We start from the raw sequence: 18,218 nt of genomic DNA on the forward strand, positions 1-18,218 counted from the left end.
CCAACCATCCAAGAGCAGTTTGGTGAAGAACAATGCCTTTTCCAGCATGATGGAGCACCGTGCCATAAGGCCAAAGTATTTTATGTCACTCTCAAAATTTTGGCCATGACAGTACACACACATTCACTTCTCGTGGATCGGATTGTGGAAGTACCGCTAGCAAACCGCCTAATGTTTTGACTCCTTAACAGTTGATTAACGTTATAATGTCTGAAAAAGGGTAACAACTCTTAAACTTTCTATCTAGTATTTTTTAAATATTGGCACAATTCACTATGGTTGTTGTAAGGTTGTGAACTGCAAACAAGAACCTAATCAGTTATTAATATATTTTCCATTTTGTATTTCAGGTATAACTAAATGCAGTGCAGCTACTCTAAATTTTCTACACAGCAGAAAGTCATTTGCTCAAACATTAGAGCCTTCATCACTGCCAAGCTGTACCTTTTGACTGAGTAATATCAGTATGTTTGGTTTTTCAATAAACTATTTTGAGCATGATATTAGTAAGCTTTGTAACCTGATTGCAACGGGCACTGTTATTTGCATTTTCAAATGTTCTTTGCATAAATCGTTCATTATATGTTGACATACAGTGTTGCTGGATTGCACTTCATAAATGTTGATAGGCTTTAACAGGTGTTTAAAGTTCACATTTAAAATAGTAATCATGTTTACTTATGACAATTTTATTTGAAATGTGTCTACTGTGGAAAAACTCAAACACGCTTTCACAGGCTTTGTCCAATTCAAAATCTACCATGCAACCAAGTCAACTTGGAACATTACATTGACTCAACATAATGTGGCGGCGGAGGCCGGCCAAATTTGCAAATGCGTGTCATGTAAATAGTGTTAGAATGTCTGTTACATATTAGTATGTGCCTGTTGTTTGGGGGTTACACATTTATGGAAGGTGAGGGAGTTAGACCCCGTCAGGGAGTGTGCAGGACCTGCGCCCACACTGCTGGATAAGCCATACTGAAAGTGGGTGTTGACTACTGGATTGTCCAACAAAATAAAATAAAAGAACGAGTGAAGCTTCTTTTATTCTCCTGCTGCAATATAAGCTCAATTTGAGTCTGTTGTACATTTAGATATGATAAGCACAACAAATTTAATCAACTAAAACTTTAAGGAGCATCGAGTCACTAGACCGGCTTTAGTTGGAGTAACCAGAATGGTTTTACAGTGCAATTCGTAATGTGACGTTCAGTCACCTTAGAACATCTAACCATAGAAGATTTAATTGAAAATTTTATATTTTACCCTGGGGCTAAATTTAGACGTGATAAGCACAACAAAAATAAAATAAAATAAAATAAACTTCAATTGAACATACTAGAAGCAACAGGTCATTAGATATTTTTAGTTGGAATAGCCAGTGTGCACATCCTGCAGTGATGTTCTTAGTTTTTCCCATGTGCTATGTTGATTTCTATCACCGTTTCAGTTGTGTATATTTATGATAACACCATCGTCTTGCATATTGTAATAAACACGTGATGTGGTATGAAGAAGAATTTGATTATTACTATCTATTAATTTCCTTGGAGCCATGGTCCATGGTCATGTAGATTAGTTGGAAGCATATCACTGCCAGCCTTGGCTTCAGAGAGACAAGACAGGGAACCTCGCTGTGCGCAACCAGGGTTCCCCCCTGTCTTCACCACCTCCTTTCACCTCCCGGCAGTTCTACTATGGAACCTTGGACTGGGGAGAGAGCAGCTCATTAAAGCTCAGCCTGCCCGAACATCTGCACTGTTCTCCGTACGGAGGTGGAAAAGTTGTCTATGGAGATGACCTGAAGCATGGAGACACAGTTCATTTTCCATTCTTCCTCTCACACTTTCTATGTGTGTGTGAGTGTGTGAATGTTTCCCCACCTCCATGTCTCTCTGACAGGGCTGAGGAGGGCTACACTTGCGCTTCAGCATAAATAATGCAACTGAAGCTTTCTTCCCTGCATTTAAAAATAGTCTTGCTTTTTTATTTTGTTGAATATTTCATCCCCGTTACCTCTGTCTTTCCCTGTCTCCTTTCACATTTACCAACAAAAAGCTGGGGTGCGTAGGGTGGAGCAGTTAGATGTACCCCGCCTCATTACCTTCCCCAAAACACACACAGCGGGCTATGATATTATGACGCTCTCAGAAATCTCAGAGATCAGAAACAACATTCATTCCACAATAAACTGCTCAGAGCCATTGGGCCAGGACCTCTGAAGACCTCTGAAGACATCCTTGGCGACCAAGACATTAGCAGCAGATCGTGTAAGATCTGGAGGTGGAGGCTCCATTGGTGGTGTATTAAAGCCAGAGGGCATCTGCCAGAGGGCGCCAGGGCAACCTCGACCTCACCAGCCTGGAAGGACTCCACACCCAGGGCAACAGCTAGCTTAGAATCGCGGCAGGAAAGCAAGAACAAACACAAACTCCTCCATCGAATTCTCTCATGTCTCCTGCAAGCCTTTTTGGATTGTCACAACCTCGGGCCGACTACCTTTGACCTGACCACCTTTCTGGATTGCCCTTCTGCCTCTTGTTGCCCTCAATATAACTGCCCACTTTTTACACCCACAACAACGACTGCGTCTCTGACATTTCATCCGCTCCCGAAACCACCCATGTTCATTGACCCCGATTACATCGAGTTGCCTTCCTCTTCCAGGACTCTAGGGCGGGTGCCGCCCCGCACCTCCTGTCATGCTCCTGAATGTAGCCGCGCCCGCTCACCCTCTCACGCTGCTGCACGGCCCCGGCCCAAGCGCCCACGTTCCGAGCCTTTCCACGCCAGCCGCCAGTGCGTCCCACAAGACCTCTTTGCTCTTTCAAGACCTCTAATGGAATTAGAGTTGTGCTTACTAGATGCAAAATGCCCCCCCCCAAGCAAAATGCCACCCACTTCACCCATATCAAAAACTGCCAATGTCCAGAGCACCAGACTTCTCATTGATGCCAATTGACCCAGTCATCAAGTGACCTCGAAATCTCAGATCCTTTCACTTGGATCATTTCAACTGCAAGAGCAGACAGGTGCCAGTGTGACCAAATGATCAATATTATCAGTCTGACTGGTGTGTAAATGAGACAATAAAACATCACCTCCATGTGTGTCGTACTGCAGATTCTGCATTGGCAGTACCCACACCTGTTATTCCCAGCATTCCTGTAAAACATCAAGAAGTTCAGCTCGAAGTTCAGTGTTTTGCAGCTCCTCGGTGGTTCTCGCGTTGTTTTGGTGTCTCTTTGTTATGCTAATGTACCAGCAGAGCACAGTGCATTCTGGACACCGAGTTCGAAGTATAGGACTGTATATTTTTTCATCTGCCAGTGTTTGTGTCTTTTTCCTCGGTGCATATTTTTAGAACTAGACATATTGTGCGGTGAATTATTCTGTACTCTTCTCTTGAATGATAACTTTCAACAATGCTTTTTTAAGTTCTGTCCATATTAGGATAATCCTTCTAGCTCAGCTGAACTTTATTTGGGGACAATTTGATTCTCTTTAATCGATGGCCGGTTTAAGTTAGATGTCATCACTTGAATTACAACAAGCTTCCCCAAAAATCTTTTCAACAGAGGTTTTGACACTTTTTTAATGTCACAATGAAGTTGCTAATCACAGCTATGCAATTACCCAAAGAATCTGTGAATATATACTTAGCACCTGGATACATGTGTGTGGTTTGCATGCTTTTCCCTCACAGCCTTAGGTTGTATGGCTCTCTCTCTGTCTGTGTGTGTGTGTGTGTGTGTGTGTGTGTGTGTGTGTGTCTCTCTCTCTGGACAAGTGAAAATGGACTCTTCCCCATGCACGATGACTGTGTTGTCACGCTCCCTCAAATGGCCTTGACACTCACCTCAATTCCGTTCCAGGTTACATCTGATAGGAGATTCAGCTTGGCTGGCTGTTAATGACTTCTGTCTCTGCTCTCTGTCTCAAACCTGCTGCTTCAGACTATCCCATGCCTCTGTTTTGCCGTTCATCCCGGAATAACATCAGATCTTAACATTATGGGTGGCATTATTGTTACACATTTTTTCTTGCCCACAAACAGCCAGTCTGCAGGGTTTAGGCAGGAGGCAAACACAAAATTTCAGAATACACTGAATACGCTACTCAGAGGGCTCTATTTTGACAATCTAAAGCGTACCGTTAAACCCAAACAGTCAGTGGCACAATCACAGAGAAATTTGTATGAGTTCATTTTCAATTAAAATATTGCCTACATGCCGTCTTTCTACAGTGCAATGTTGGTGGTGCTCCCATGCATGAGGAACCTAGGTAACTACACAAGTCATAATCACACAATACACCAAAAATCTTGCACTCCTGTCATGCTGAATTATTAAGAATGTTAGGACAACCTATTTCGTAACCTATTGGCAGGAAATAATTTTTTTTATGCTGTCAAGATAGCAAAATGGACTTGGACAGGCCTCTCATTTTTTTACATTTCTTACCAAGAAAACAAAGTATACATTTGTCCAAGTGTTATCGACTAAATCAACTAACTGGTTGGTTTTAAAAAAAGTGTTTGTTTGATTTTTGAGCAATCTGAAGGATTCTGTTCAGAAGAGCAGAGATGCTCCTCATGCCTCATGTGTTTGGCAGCTGAGTCATTGCGCCGCTGCGTTTACCGACACTTATGTAATATTGCAGCATTCCAGCGTCTGCTCTTTGAAAAACAAAGTGCCAGCATGGTTGCAAAAACTATTCAGTGATAACAGGATAAAGCATCTAGATTGCTTGAAATTGCTTTTGCTTCTTTTGTGTGTTTTGGAGCCCTTGCCAAAAGTGTGTTCTTGTGAAAAAAGGTTTTTGAACTTTTATGCATACGTCTTATGCAGATTTTAATGTCTAAAGTATGCATATGAAAGCATTTTTAAAACAATTTAACGCATCCTTGTGTGGTTAGTATGTGTTAGTATGTGCCGAAAAGCCTATATGCCTGACAGGAAAAAGGCCAATAGTTTTATAGTTTTGTCCAGTGACCTTTTGGCCTTTTGCAGCACCAGTTTACCTACTCTGGTCTGATTGCAAAAGGGAATCCACATGGAGATGCAACCCCAGGTCACTTTGTTGCTAAGCAACAGCTCAAGCATTTTATATATAGTTCGGATGTATTGATTGATTGAAAGTATTAAAACCACTGCGCTTCTTAGCCTCCTGCATTTTTGTGTCTCAAGAGAATTTGCAAAGGGTATAAATAAGTTATTTCTTTAAAAACGAATGTGTCATGCCTCCTACAGAAGAAGAAAGTCTGTGGGAGCTGTCAGCAATCAGTTGCTTCTTCAGTACAACATCTTGCATTGGGGCAAGGCTTCTCAAGAGATCCCATTTCTTCATCCTCCCCATGCTTGCAGTCTGTGGGACAGGGATCTCTCCTGTCCCACGCGCAGCCCAGCATTTCTCATCCCTCCAACTGTTTTATTCACAACGTAGGATGGCGTGACAGCAGTATCTCTTTACGTCTGTCTGGCGGGGAAAAAAGTCGGAGTTTTCGGAGCTGACAGGCAAGCTGGTGGCCTACATGCCCACTCCTGAATCAATCTTCCCATGTTCTCGTTCACAAAGTTCTTACCTAATTTACCAAAAGTTTGTAAGGGTTTCTTAATGTGGTGAGGGGCAAAGGTGACAGGAGGGGAAAAAAAGAATCAGAGAACTGTCAGGCACGACTCACCATGATTTGTGCTCAGAGGTCAGAGGTTGCTGTTCTAGCCTTTTTGTGACAATGACAGACGATGTGATATGTTTGATTATCTCATTAAAATGTTGCAACTTTACCCTGAACTCTTATATGAGCATTTATAACCTATAACCGCTGCAGTTGCAGTGAATGAGTATAAACTCCACGGACTGAAGGGAAAAAGGTACAGCATGAAACCCTTGACCATGCAGGCCACAGTTCAAAAGCCCCATGCTAACACTCTGCTGATTGAGGATTTCAGCAGCTTTTCCTTAAATGCAGTGTCTGGTATTTTATCTCCACGACTTCTTCATTAATAGTTGAAGAGTCCCGCAGTGGCGGAGAAATTTGATGTGTGTTCAGCCTGCAACAAACATTACACTGGAATAAAGAGGTTCTGCTGGCATAAAAGATTGATGGGTCAAAAAAACTTTCGATGCAAAGTGAATTATATATCCTATCTGTATCAAAATAAGGTAGAAGATAAAAAATACACCAGTACCAGGTACAGCCAGGTGGCTCCAATGTATCAGGGCAAAAAATGCTTCAACTTCACTCAACTTCAACTTCAGCATTTGCTAAAAAAACAGCAGTCTGGTGCCTCACAATTCACAATTGCCTGTTCTGCTTTCTAAGCCTTTTGAGACATCGATCAGAGAAAGCCATGGCCAAGCGTTCAAACGAAGTTGATTTTGCACATTTCTGCAAAGTCGAAGTGTGTGGCCCTCTCATGGCGCTGAAGGTTGTCTAGCAGACTGCTGACCTTGCTACCACGGACTTATAGTGGAGCAATTCAGCACAAGGGAAGAGAAAAGTTGAGATGGGGAAAGAAGGGATTTATTCCTGTTATGTTTGGATCAAGTGCAATTATAAAATAAAGGATGTCAGAAGGACAGAAAAAGTCCAATCAAAATATGATACCATAAAGAAATGAAGAAAAAATAAGTAGATCGGATAAGCAATATTTCAAAGACATACCAGAGCTTTTAATTATTATATTTTTTCTTTCTAATTCAGGCCAGGAAGTCTGGAGGTCTGAAGGTGATGATTGCTCAGAGATCTGATTTCTCTCACAGTAGCTCCTTTTCCCATTTTCTGATGTGAGAGAAGATTGAATGAGTTATTCCATGACAAATCAGATCTCTAAGCATCATCACCTTCAATGGATGTGTGTATGGAGTATGTCTCAGTTCAAGGCACAAAGAGCTCAATTCTTTGAAGACTGAACATGTCACAGTTGCACATCTACAGTATCCCTTCACAAACACACACTTCTTTGTCCAATGGATCCTTTGCAGATGAATACATCCCCAGATCCACTGAACACTGGTGACAGTTGATGATGCAAATATGAAATTTTCAATAGGAATTTTTAACTATGCTTGGGGGCTGCAGTCTTTAAAGGTTCATGTTCCATTTAGAATCCAGTCCATGCAAAAGTTATAATATGGTCAATGGTTTCAAAGGCACAATGCGATTGAATGAAAATGGGTGGTAGTGGCCTAGTGAGAAAGACACTCGCTTTGCACCAGAAAGACCACAAAGTCACAGGTTCAAACCCCACTTACTACCATTGTGTCTTTGAGCAAGACACTTAACTCTGAGTGTCTGCAGGGGGACTGTCCCTACTGATTGTAAATCGCTCTGGATAAGCGTGTCTGCTAAATGCTGGAAATGTAAATAAAATGGGTTACAAAACAGGAACCAAGGTCCTTCAATTCAAGGTGTTATACTAAAAGCAATTCTTTGTTCTCTTATTTCACTTTTTTTCACAAACCTAACTCAAATAAGAACCAACAGAGTTGTAATATTTCAACTATGACAAGGAAATGCATCCCAGTTTCACCTTTACAAATCCTGCCAACAAGACTGGGTACCCAGGGAGTCTAGGTGAAGATTCACACATGAGCTGCAGTTTATTTTGGGAATCAGGGTTGGCTCTAGCTGAGTTTGGCCTTTGTTACAGCCTCTGCGAGTGATGGAGCCACAGCCCTACATATGTGCCGTGGCAAATCGGACCAATCTCATGACCCCCAGAGGAGAGGCTGATGCTCAGTTTCACTACCCACAGTCTCTAGGGCTCTGTAGAGTGTGTGTGTGTGTGTGTGTGTGTGTGTGTGTATACATACATACATATATACATATATGTGTGTGTGTGTGTGTGTGTGTGTGTGTGTGTGTATACACATGTGTGTGTATACATAAATACAGTGGGTCATAAAAGTATTTGGCAGCTCCCAATTGTGCAAGTTGTCCCACTTAAAAAGATGAGAGAGGTCTGTAAATTTCATCAGAGATACAGTTCAACTGTGAGAGACAGAATGTAAAAAAAATCCAGGACACTGTAATTATTAGTAAAGATTTTTTTTTTAATAAATACATTTAATAAAATTCGATACTGCTTGGCCATATCTGTAAAATAATGCCATAACTATTTAAACTCTACATACTGGTGAATAAAATAAGAGGATATGGTTGTAGTCACACTGGTAGTGGGTGGGATGTATTAGGGACCAAACAGGCAAGCATAAAGGTCACAAGTTTCACATTGTGATGTCTAGACTGCTGGGTCCCAGTATCTCCAACGGTAAAACGGTAGTTCATGTGAGAGGAAAACCACTGACATGGAACCAAGATGTTCAATAGGATGTCGGCAAGCTGGGAGAAGCACTTTGGTGTTCTTCTAGGAAACTTTGGGAACTCACATGCATGCGGATCTTTGCCACACTGCCACATACATGAGCATTGTGAGTGACCATAGAAAACGGCATTCCCAAATGGCAGCATAACATGCCCTAACAAACCACAATGGTGGTGAAAGAAGGGTTTGAGGAAATCAAAGGAATTTGAATTCTTGACTTATGCATCTGTGGGATGTGTTGGGAAAAAAAATCAGATTTGTGGAGGTACCACCCTTGAACGTAGAAAACTTGAAATGTCGTCTACCGATGGCTTGGTAGCAGATAACACCTTCAGAGGTGTAGCAGTCAGAAGTCATGCCTCTGTAAGTCATCAAAAGTTAGGACCTGCCATCTTTTAATGTCATGGCTGTCGATCAAATATGAGCTGCTTCTTTAAAACATCTTTTGCACCCTCATAAAGTCACTTGTGTTACCAGTAGGCTTGTTTCCAGACTTCTTTCTGCTAATTTGGGCTGGACGGTTTTCAGCCATGGCTCAGTAACTGTGCCAGGAACAAACTCGGCTAAATAAGGAAAGAATTATAACAAACAGTGGTCTATTAAAACAATAAATTCATTAAAAAGCTTTCTGTCCCCACTCTCTCTTTTTCTCTCACTCCCTTTTCATGTTAGTCAGACCTGGAAAATTGTATATTTCTTTTTATAGGTCAGGGAGTGTGCGACCCATTTTTTTTAATAAAGGCACATAATGAAAGCTGAATTGTCCAGATGTTTAAACCCCTTATTAAAAGGTATCCCTCATGCTTTTCATACCGAACACCAACTGCCCTCAACGTGAGAAAAGCCAAAGTGAGCCGCAGAAGCTGGGGTGTAGTGGGGAATGCTAATTAGGGTGCCGTATGTTTGAAGACAGAACAGTGACTCACTCTGGTGTAGGTTCTGTGCTGCTCACGGTGCTGCCTGAGGTGTGAGCGAGGTTACCAGCTCAAACCACACAGTCGATAGAAGGCGGAGAACGTGCGTGTCGGTTCAGAATGAAAGCGGTGGCGAGGGATGGAGGCACAGTCTAAAAACATCATAAACGCCGGCCGCAGATTGTGTGATGCTCAATGCAATGTGACCTTTGAATTATAGGGTTTCTCGCTGACATTTTGAGGTGGGATTGAGTTATTGACATGGACATACCAAACAAAGCTGTCCTGTAAATGTCTGACATTACCGGCAGTTGATTATTTGGCCGGCCAGAGGTATCTTATACGAAATCTATTTTCTCTTTACAATCCAGGTGGAACTTTAGAACTCTGTGTCCAATTACCTTTTACAGTAGCACTTTCTGCCATGTAGAACCTTATCAGTCTTAGGTCACAATAACATGAAAATGAATGAAAGGGAAAAGCAGAGAGCCAAAAGAAACCATCAGTACATGTGAACAGTGGATATGAATGCATACTGAGTGAGGGGAACTGTGTCATCCTGGTTCAAAAAAATGCTCTTTGAGAATCTGCAGATTTCAAGAAATCCAGGAAATTTCTAATACCCTCCCACACATTCTTCTTTTTCTCCTTGTTTGTGGTCCTTAAATGCCAAATGCCTAACCTGGCTCTGGAAACCAACAGCATTGGACCTCAAAGGTTACCGGCCCTAGGATGACAAAGAAAATTGTGCCCTTGAAAGGCTCCCAGTCTGCCTAATTGGGATGCTCCTAGATCCATCCAGATATTCCCATTTTTTTTTCTTGGAATGAGTCTCCATTCTTTAATTGGAAAGGCAGTCTTGTTAGTTGTTGGTTGTCTGTCTGACCTTATTAACGGAGGGAGAAAATAATCCACCGGCCGAGTATACCAGTATGGCTGAGTTCTTTGGAAGCCACGTTTCGTGACTCAGTGTGTCAAAAGTTATTTGACAGGCTCAGGACATTGCTGCCGGCCTGTTATAGCACTGTAGCCTACAGTAGTATGTAGTAGTATAGTATGCACAGTAATGCTGTAGTAAGTATACCAATCAGGGCTGTCAAAGTCAACACAATAATATCATTCGTGTTATTTTTTCTACTTGGACCTTAAAGAGTAAAATTGGGTATTTATTAAGTAGATTGCTAGATGCCTTTATTGTCACTACACAAGCACCGTCCCCACACACTGCTCCCCGGGTGCCGGGATCACAATGACAATCACTTCACTTTCACTTTCAAGTACAGTGAGATAACATTTAGAACAAATACATAAAAAAACAATAAAAAAAAAAAACTAAATCATTCATCTTTATCTGAACAAGCCATCCATCCATTTTTTTTTAAAGCCCAAACATTACATCTGCAAGAAGGAACATGTAGGCTACAAGACAGGAATAAGCACAGAACAGAGTGTCAGTCCATCACAGTCTGGACAAACACACAATGACAAATTTAGAAAAATCGGGCTAGCCTACATGTCTTGTTATAGGAAACCAGCACAAACTGTCAAAACCATTTAGTTGCAACCCTTGTGAATGTAATTTTCAAGATTTGTTATAATTTGATTTTGCTCAGGGACCAGGAACACACTTGGGTCTGTGTGTGAACTGTTGTTGACAACAAGCCTTAAGTGGCTTGTGGCTTAGTGTCTGCAGAATAAGGTACAATTGTCCTCACAACATGTCTTCTCCACTGTCACTCAAAAGTTTACTCCCAGGCATAGAATGAACACGAAACAGCAGGTAAGGCTGTCAGGTTTTACGACCCTCAAACATCTCAGGCCAGGGGGTAAAATTTGACAGCAAGCAGACACACACCCAGCACACACATAGACATACATTCGCACAAATAGACACACAGCGCATTACATATGCTGCCTAGGTTTTCCTATGTGGCATTTATTACAATGTGGTTCACTGGATTGCACAGCATAATATGTAGGCAAGTTTGAATATGTGTGTTTGTGGATGTGAGGGATTTTTTCCCCCCGTTTTGTTGTGCCATGAAATAAGTGTCCCAGTGTCTGGGAGTGTGTGTGGGAAGAGTATATTGTAAAACAGAGAGAGTGAGTGAGTGGCAGAGAATGGCCTTGTGGCACAATTTTATTTATGCATCATAAGCAGCTGCAGGCAGAGCCCACGATTTATAGATCAGTGTGTGTGTGTGTGTGTGTGTGTTCCCTCATGTCCTTACAGAAAAAAAAAACAAAAAAATGTAACTAAACTAAAAACAAAAACTGAGGTTAGGTTTATAGTGTTAGGGTAACTTTATGCATAGAAAAGTAAATCAATGCTTTTGTGCATTTTGTAATGTAACAAAATTACTACAACAAGTCCTTGCCAAGATTCTAAAAATCACTAAAGTCGAGAGCCTTAAAATGTTTTTCATGAACGCTTGGCACTATAATGCAGAAATGCACAATCGCCACAATCGCCATTGACGGCACAATCGCCATTGACGGCATGTCGTTGACTACAACACATTTAATGAGTTTAACAGATAAAAGCATGGTACATCCATACATACAGTCCAGTGTCAATACCAGATCTATACTTTTTGCCCATTCTGTTCTGCCAAATCTGCAGCGAATTAGACTTCGAGGCAGAATGCGACTACACATCGGTTCAGACTGGTTCGTTTCAACATTTAAATCAGTTTTATGAACAGTGTACACTCAAATGCAAACAAAAGCCACCAATTTTTTTTTTATATACCACAAATTCATTGATTTGAAATGTTCACTGCAGTAATACAACATATTTACTGAATGGTAAAGTCCGTACTGAATGATAAACACTGTCTGCTGCCCTGATACCTGGAACATCCTATTCAACCCTCTGCTCTAGTAAACATGGAGATTGTGGATGCGGTGAGGACTCATTGAATGTGCACACACGAACATAACACAGTCTAAGTATCCCACCTGATCCATCTGAGCACGTTCAATGCTGCTGTATCGACATCATAAAAACAGAGAATCAGATTAACATTTTAGCCCGGATTAACACAGTGTTTATTTGGAGCAAACCTGTAATCCCCTTGCTCTCCGTCACACTTTCCCTCTCTCTCACGTTTTAGTGACTTTTTTTTCTCTGGGTGAAGAATGACGAGTGCCACGGTGCCACATTTGAGAGTGTGGGGGAGTGGGCAGTGGTGTCCTTGGTTAAATGCATTGTGGCCCATCAGTTTTTCCCATTCATCAGGGGGCTGTTGAATTGCGGCCACATTGAGTGAGCGAATGAGTGAGAAGGAGCAGTGGAGCTGTCAGTGAAAGGCTTGTTTACGGCTCATCCGAGGGCCTAGTTGGGAGTGGGCTTGATAAAGCACTTGAGTGGGAATAAAGGGCTCCATGTGAATATGTGCGCAGGGAAAATATTGTGTTCTGCTCACCATTTTCTGCCACAATGCCTGCAACGTGTGGCATTGAATTTTATTCAAGTTCATTTGGGATCAGTATGTTTTACGCCTACGAGGCATACATTTCTGTGCCTGCTGTTAACTCGTGATGTTCCTAGAATACAATAAAAAAAAAATACAAAAAAAATAATTACTGTTTGAGATTTCATATTATTAATACACTCTTACAGTGTCTCCTGGGGAGAATAAGATATGAAAAGTCTCTCATTTTGCCCTCCAATATCATGGTCATTTGTCATGTTTCAGGCCCACAAAAAATTGAAGATAAAAATAACTGAGCTGGATTTTGGGTTCAACTTAGGTTCAAGTTTATTAACGTACCTTGCCAAACAAAAAATATTAGATGATTGCATTTGTTGAATTTGAATGAAAAATATTATTACAAATAAATAAAAGCAGCCCAAATGAACAGAAACACTAAAAATATAGAGATCATCTATGCAAAACTGTAATTAGCATTAGTCTTCTGCATGTTTGTATTGAGGTTGTTCCTGTTTGACCCCTTTTTTGTCATTTGAAATCAGGTGTCTGTCCCTCTGATTCAAAATTGCTGTCTCAATCCCCTGTCCAGATGTTGTCTCGCATGGACTGTGCTTGTCTGCAGAATTCAGTTGTGGACATTCAATTTTCTGATTGAAGCTTAGTGCACCTGTTAGCATGCAGCCTACATTTGTTGGCACCCATTAATGTCGTCTGACTCTCACGTGTCGAATTCTGTCTAGCCCAGAAACAACGCTTGCTCTAGTCTGGACAGGAGCCGACAGGGTTCTTCCATTAGCCTTTTGTTATGAATACCTTGTTATGCAGTACAGGCATAAGTTTGGACACACCTTCTCATTTTACATGTTTTCTTTATTTTCATGACCATTTACGTTGGTAGATTCTCACTGAAGGCATCAAAACTATGAATGAACACATGTGGATTTATGTTTTCATGTGAAATAGCTGAAAGCATGTTTTATATTCTAGTTTCTTCAAAATATCCACCCTTTGCTCTGATTACTGCTTTGCACCTTCTTGGCATTCTCTCGATGAGCTTCAAGAGGTCGTCACCTGAAATGGTTTTCCAACAGTCTTGAAGGAGTTCCCAGAGGTGTTTAGCACTTGTTGGCCCCTTCGCCTTCACTCTGCGGTCCAGCTCACCCCAAACCATCTCGATTGGGTTCAGGTCCGGTGACTGTGGAGGCCAGGTCTCCACTTTTTGTTAAGTACATAACTCCTCATTCATAGTTTTGATGCCTTCAGTGAGAATCTACCAATGTAAATGGTCATGAAAATAAAGAAAACACGTTGAAAGAGAAGGTGTGTACAAAGTTTTGGCCTGTACTGTGTGTAATTTCAGAATGCTAGTAATGAATGTATTGCAGGCATCAGACCAGTGCAATCACTCCCAACATGAACATGATTTTGTCCATTTGCTGGGTATCATGTTGGAGACTCACAGAGTATTTCTTACTTTTCTTAGCTGTACATGTTTGACCTTTTAGATTGTGAAAGTAATCTAGGATCATACAACATTTCATCAACAGCCATACACAAACACCAAATAGTGCCAAAAAGATGGTCAATGAAATATTGACCCAGACAGAATATTGATTGTAGCGGAAAAATAGAAATGCAGGACTTGACTAGGCTTAAACTTTGGCTTTGCCATTCTGATTATTTAGCTCCCAGGGGAGCATAAGACATTTTGCTTGAAGTATACAGACTATTGGCCTTTTCTTCACAGTCTATAAACACAGGGGTACAAACGAATGGGTGTACCCCTGTGGGATACACCCATGTCTGCCTTCAGAAGGTTATCATGGGCATAGTATCACTTTTTTTGTTTTTGGTCTTTGTGTATTCCGTTTGGGTAAATACACCGCAGAATCTTTGAACATGGTGATGATGTCAGGAAATAGGACTGTGGGTCTCTGCTGTGCTTAATTTTTCATTGGGGCATGAGTCGAGGTGGTGAATGCAATTGCAGGAACAGCTGAACAAAAACAGAGCACAGAACCCTAGAATACAACAGAGAAACAAGACACAGCAATTCAGCCAGTCGTGTAGAGGGCTTAGCATTCAACTCAAAAGCACTCAAGGCTTTGCAACAAGGCAGTAGAAGGCTATAAAGGATTAGTAGGGATGGAGGGTGTTCAAAAGAATGGAAAAAAAGAAATAGGGTTGTTATGGTTTACCAAAAAATGGCATCCATTTGGAACACTTAGCAAGTGATCTAACATTTGTGGATCATGCATCATTTGATGAATGATTACACTCAAAACTGCTGGAAATGCAACCTGGATTCGTTCAAGAACCCCCATTGCCTGAAACAAAAATGATGATATCTATATGATTACACATTCTGTGAAATTGAATAATCACAAATCATTTCAAAACACAACCTTGGAAACTGAGCAATGTGGAGAAAATTCTGAAATTAACACCCTTGTCCTCCTCATCAACCATCTGTGCTCAAATCAAGGCCTCCTACTTTGGTTATACCACACACTTTCCTAGACTTTTTCATTGGTCACGTTCAGTTTTATGCAACTTTCAGTAATAACTCTAAGCTGCATGCACATCAGCCACATGCCATTTCTTCAAAAGTACGTCTATATGCGTGTAAAAGCAGTCGCAATAATATCACATTTTGTGTGCATTTTTGTGAACACGGAAACATTGTTCCCCTTCGCTGACAAGTAGACGTTCTCTGATTTTATTCATGCTGAAATTTGTCAAAGGTAAATGATACCTTCAATGACAACAAATAAAAGTATGTAGGTACTCTTTAAGTTGTTTTAGTTGTAACATCACACCGCACTAGCAATCCTGGCTAACCCTAACCCTAACCATGTCAAGAGTCACATCTAATAGGAATTTAGTCCTAAATCCTGCTTTGCAGAACATGTCACATGGAAACACAAGTTTCAGTTCACACAATTTGCGCAATAATATAGTGTCTTGCAAGTGTCTCAGGGACACAATGGCAGTACAAGGCACCCTAGACTGTGGCTTATGGGTGAGTTTGTTTTTAGGGTAGTGTCACACAGAAGATGAGTTGTCTTGCTGGTCATATGCGACCAATGCGAAAATGCGAATCCTATTGCATGTCATGGAAGAGTCAAGTCCTCAACTGAATTCCACATGCCTTGGACTGTTTCTCTTATTTGAACAGCCTGATTAATCTATAGACTTTCATATGAGGGCATATTTAATAGCGCCTGCCTTTTTATTTTTTCCTGAGAGCTCTTTCTTTTACAAAAACTGTGGCACTCCTTCACGGACATCTCCACTTGGATGACAGGCCACATTTCTTCACCCACTTGCTGGCAGAGCTTTAGTCCAGACTGGGCTGAAGCCTGAAACTCAACTGAAATTCCAAAGATCCCATGTCAAGGGAAGGCTGTTACACTCCACTCTGGTTGGCTCCTTCTCTGATGTCGATTTCCCTGCCTAATGGCCTGTGGAATTTTCCGACGCAAAACTTTTTGACGCCTGTCTTGAGATGTTTTTTTTTTTTTTTGTGGAGTGGTAATGGGAAGGTGACAGACAGTTATTTAGCAGGCAGGCTTGCACCGTGTGGTAGAGGTTGTTCCTGCCGGCTGCGGTGTATTGGGTTAGCTGTACAGTTTATGAGGATCATCTTTTCTGTGTGCGCCATAAATCATCACAGGAAAATTGGCTGCACCGCAGCTCCATTAGCAGTAATGAAAGAGAAGGAGCTGCACAGAGATGCACAGATTCAGAGGACGCATTTTCTTAACAACAGCAAACCGCCCTTCCACACCAAACATACATAAACACTCACCCAGACGCACACACACACACACACACCTTCAAAGCAAATAAATGCTGGTTAAAAGCTGCTTTCCCCTTAGGGAATGCCGTACCACTTTTCACGGCACACGTGTGATTGTGTGTGTGTGTATGTGCATGTGTGTAACAGATCTATCAATTTTACTCCAGGGGCTCATCAAGGACCTCACAACACGTCATAATTACACTCATTAATAAGAGTGAACACAGACATATTTAATACGTGAATGGAGGCCAGATCAATTCCTTTGTGATCATTTTATCAAGGATCCAGCTACTTAATACATGAAAAGGCTTTAACCTCTGCAGTATGGACAAGCGATTTAAAGATGGCTGTGTTGGCAAACTCTGCGGAACAAGCTGCTGAATGAGTAGCACAGATATTTTCCTCTGGTGTTGGAATTAGAGCATGTTTTGGCAAATGCAGAGCATGCTTGTCACAGTTGGCGCCCCCAAATAACACCAAAGAGCAGATGGGATGTGCCCTTCCCTTGGCCTGAATGGCTCAGAGACAGTTGTTTACTGTCAAGAACTCTGGGTCTTGGGATTTCGGAGTGACAGTGGAATAGGAGATCCCTCTGTTTTGGACAAGGTGCTACAATACATTTTAACTAAATAATTAAAATATTTGGCAATTCAGGATGTAGTGAATGTTTTAAGTGAATGTCATAGCTTTTTATGTAAAAAACAATCTGGATGGAACATAATTTACTTCAAAAGTCTTTGAATGTGTATTGACAGACAAGCTCTTTCCAGTTTAGACTGATTTCTGTGTCCACAGGATTATCTTTTCCGGGCTGAACTTGATGGCAGACTGGCAGACTGCACATGATTCTGCATTGCAAATGATTTAATATCAAATTCGTTGTTAGTGCAAATTGGTTGACTTGAGGGTTTTAAAATGTATTATCAAGAGGCTTATGCCTTTTTGAATTGTGATGAGGTGATTGTTTTCCCAAAAAGAACATTTGTCACAAGGAATTTCATATTCAACTGAATTACTAATATTGATACTGATGTTTTTAGGATCTCGCACTGTCAGTGTTTGGTGTTTGTGTGCTCTTGGTGACACGAAACCCTTGACCTGTGACTGAGGGGTCAAGCTGAATGAGACAGTTATGGCAGCAGCTTGTGTTTTAAGCTGACACGCTAAACCCAAGCTAAACCCAATTACCCATGCGTAAGAGCACAGGTTAGCGCATGTGACAGGTATGACATCATACAGCACAGTGCAAACCACTGAAATACAAACCCATCTGATCTAAGCTATCAGTAGTAATATTTAGTAACTATTTATTTATAAACTTAAACATTTATTGTAAGATTTTAATTAAACATTGACGTTATGTGTACATAGAAAGACTCTGTTTGTCTCTGAGCAGAAATATAATATAAATATAATATAATATAATAATTATATATATATATATATATATATATATATATATATAATTATATTATTATATTATATTTATATTATATTTATATATATATATAATTATATTATTATATTATATTATATTTCTGCTCAGAGACAAACAGAGTCTTTCTATGTACACATAACGTCAATGTTTAATTAAAATCTTACAATAAATGTTTAAGTTTATAAATAAATAGTTATTATATATTCTATAGTTATTATATATTCTATGAATCCAAAAATATTACAGACAAATTTAACACATACACATGCATACACATTTAACAAACAAATA

Source organism: Denticeps clupeoides, chromosome 7 (genome assembly GCF_900700375.1).
Source record: "Denticeps clupeoides chromosome 7, fDenClu1.1, whole genome shotgun sequence".
In the NCBI taxonomy this organism is placed as follows: domain Eukaryota; kingdom Metazoa; phylum Chordata; class Actinopteri; order Clupeiformes; family Denticipitidae; genus Denticeps; species Denticeps clupeoides.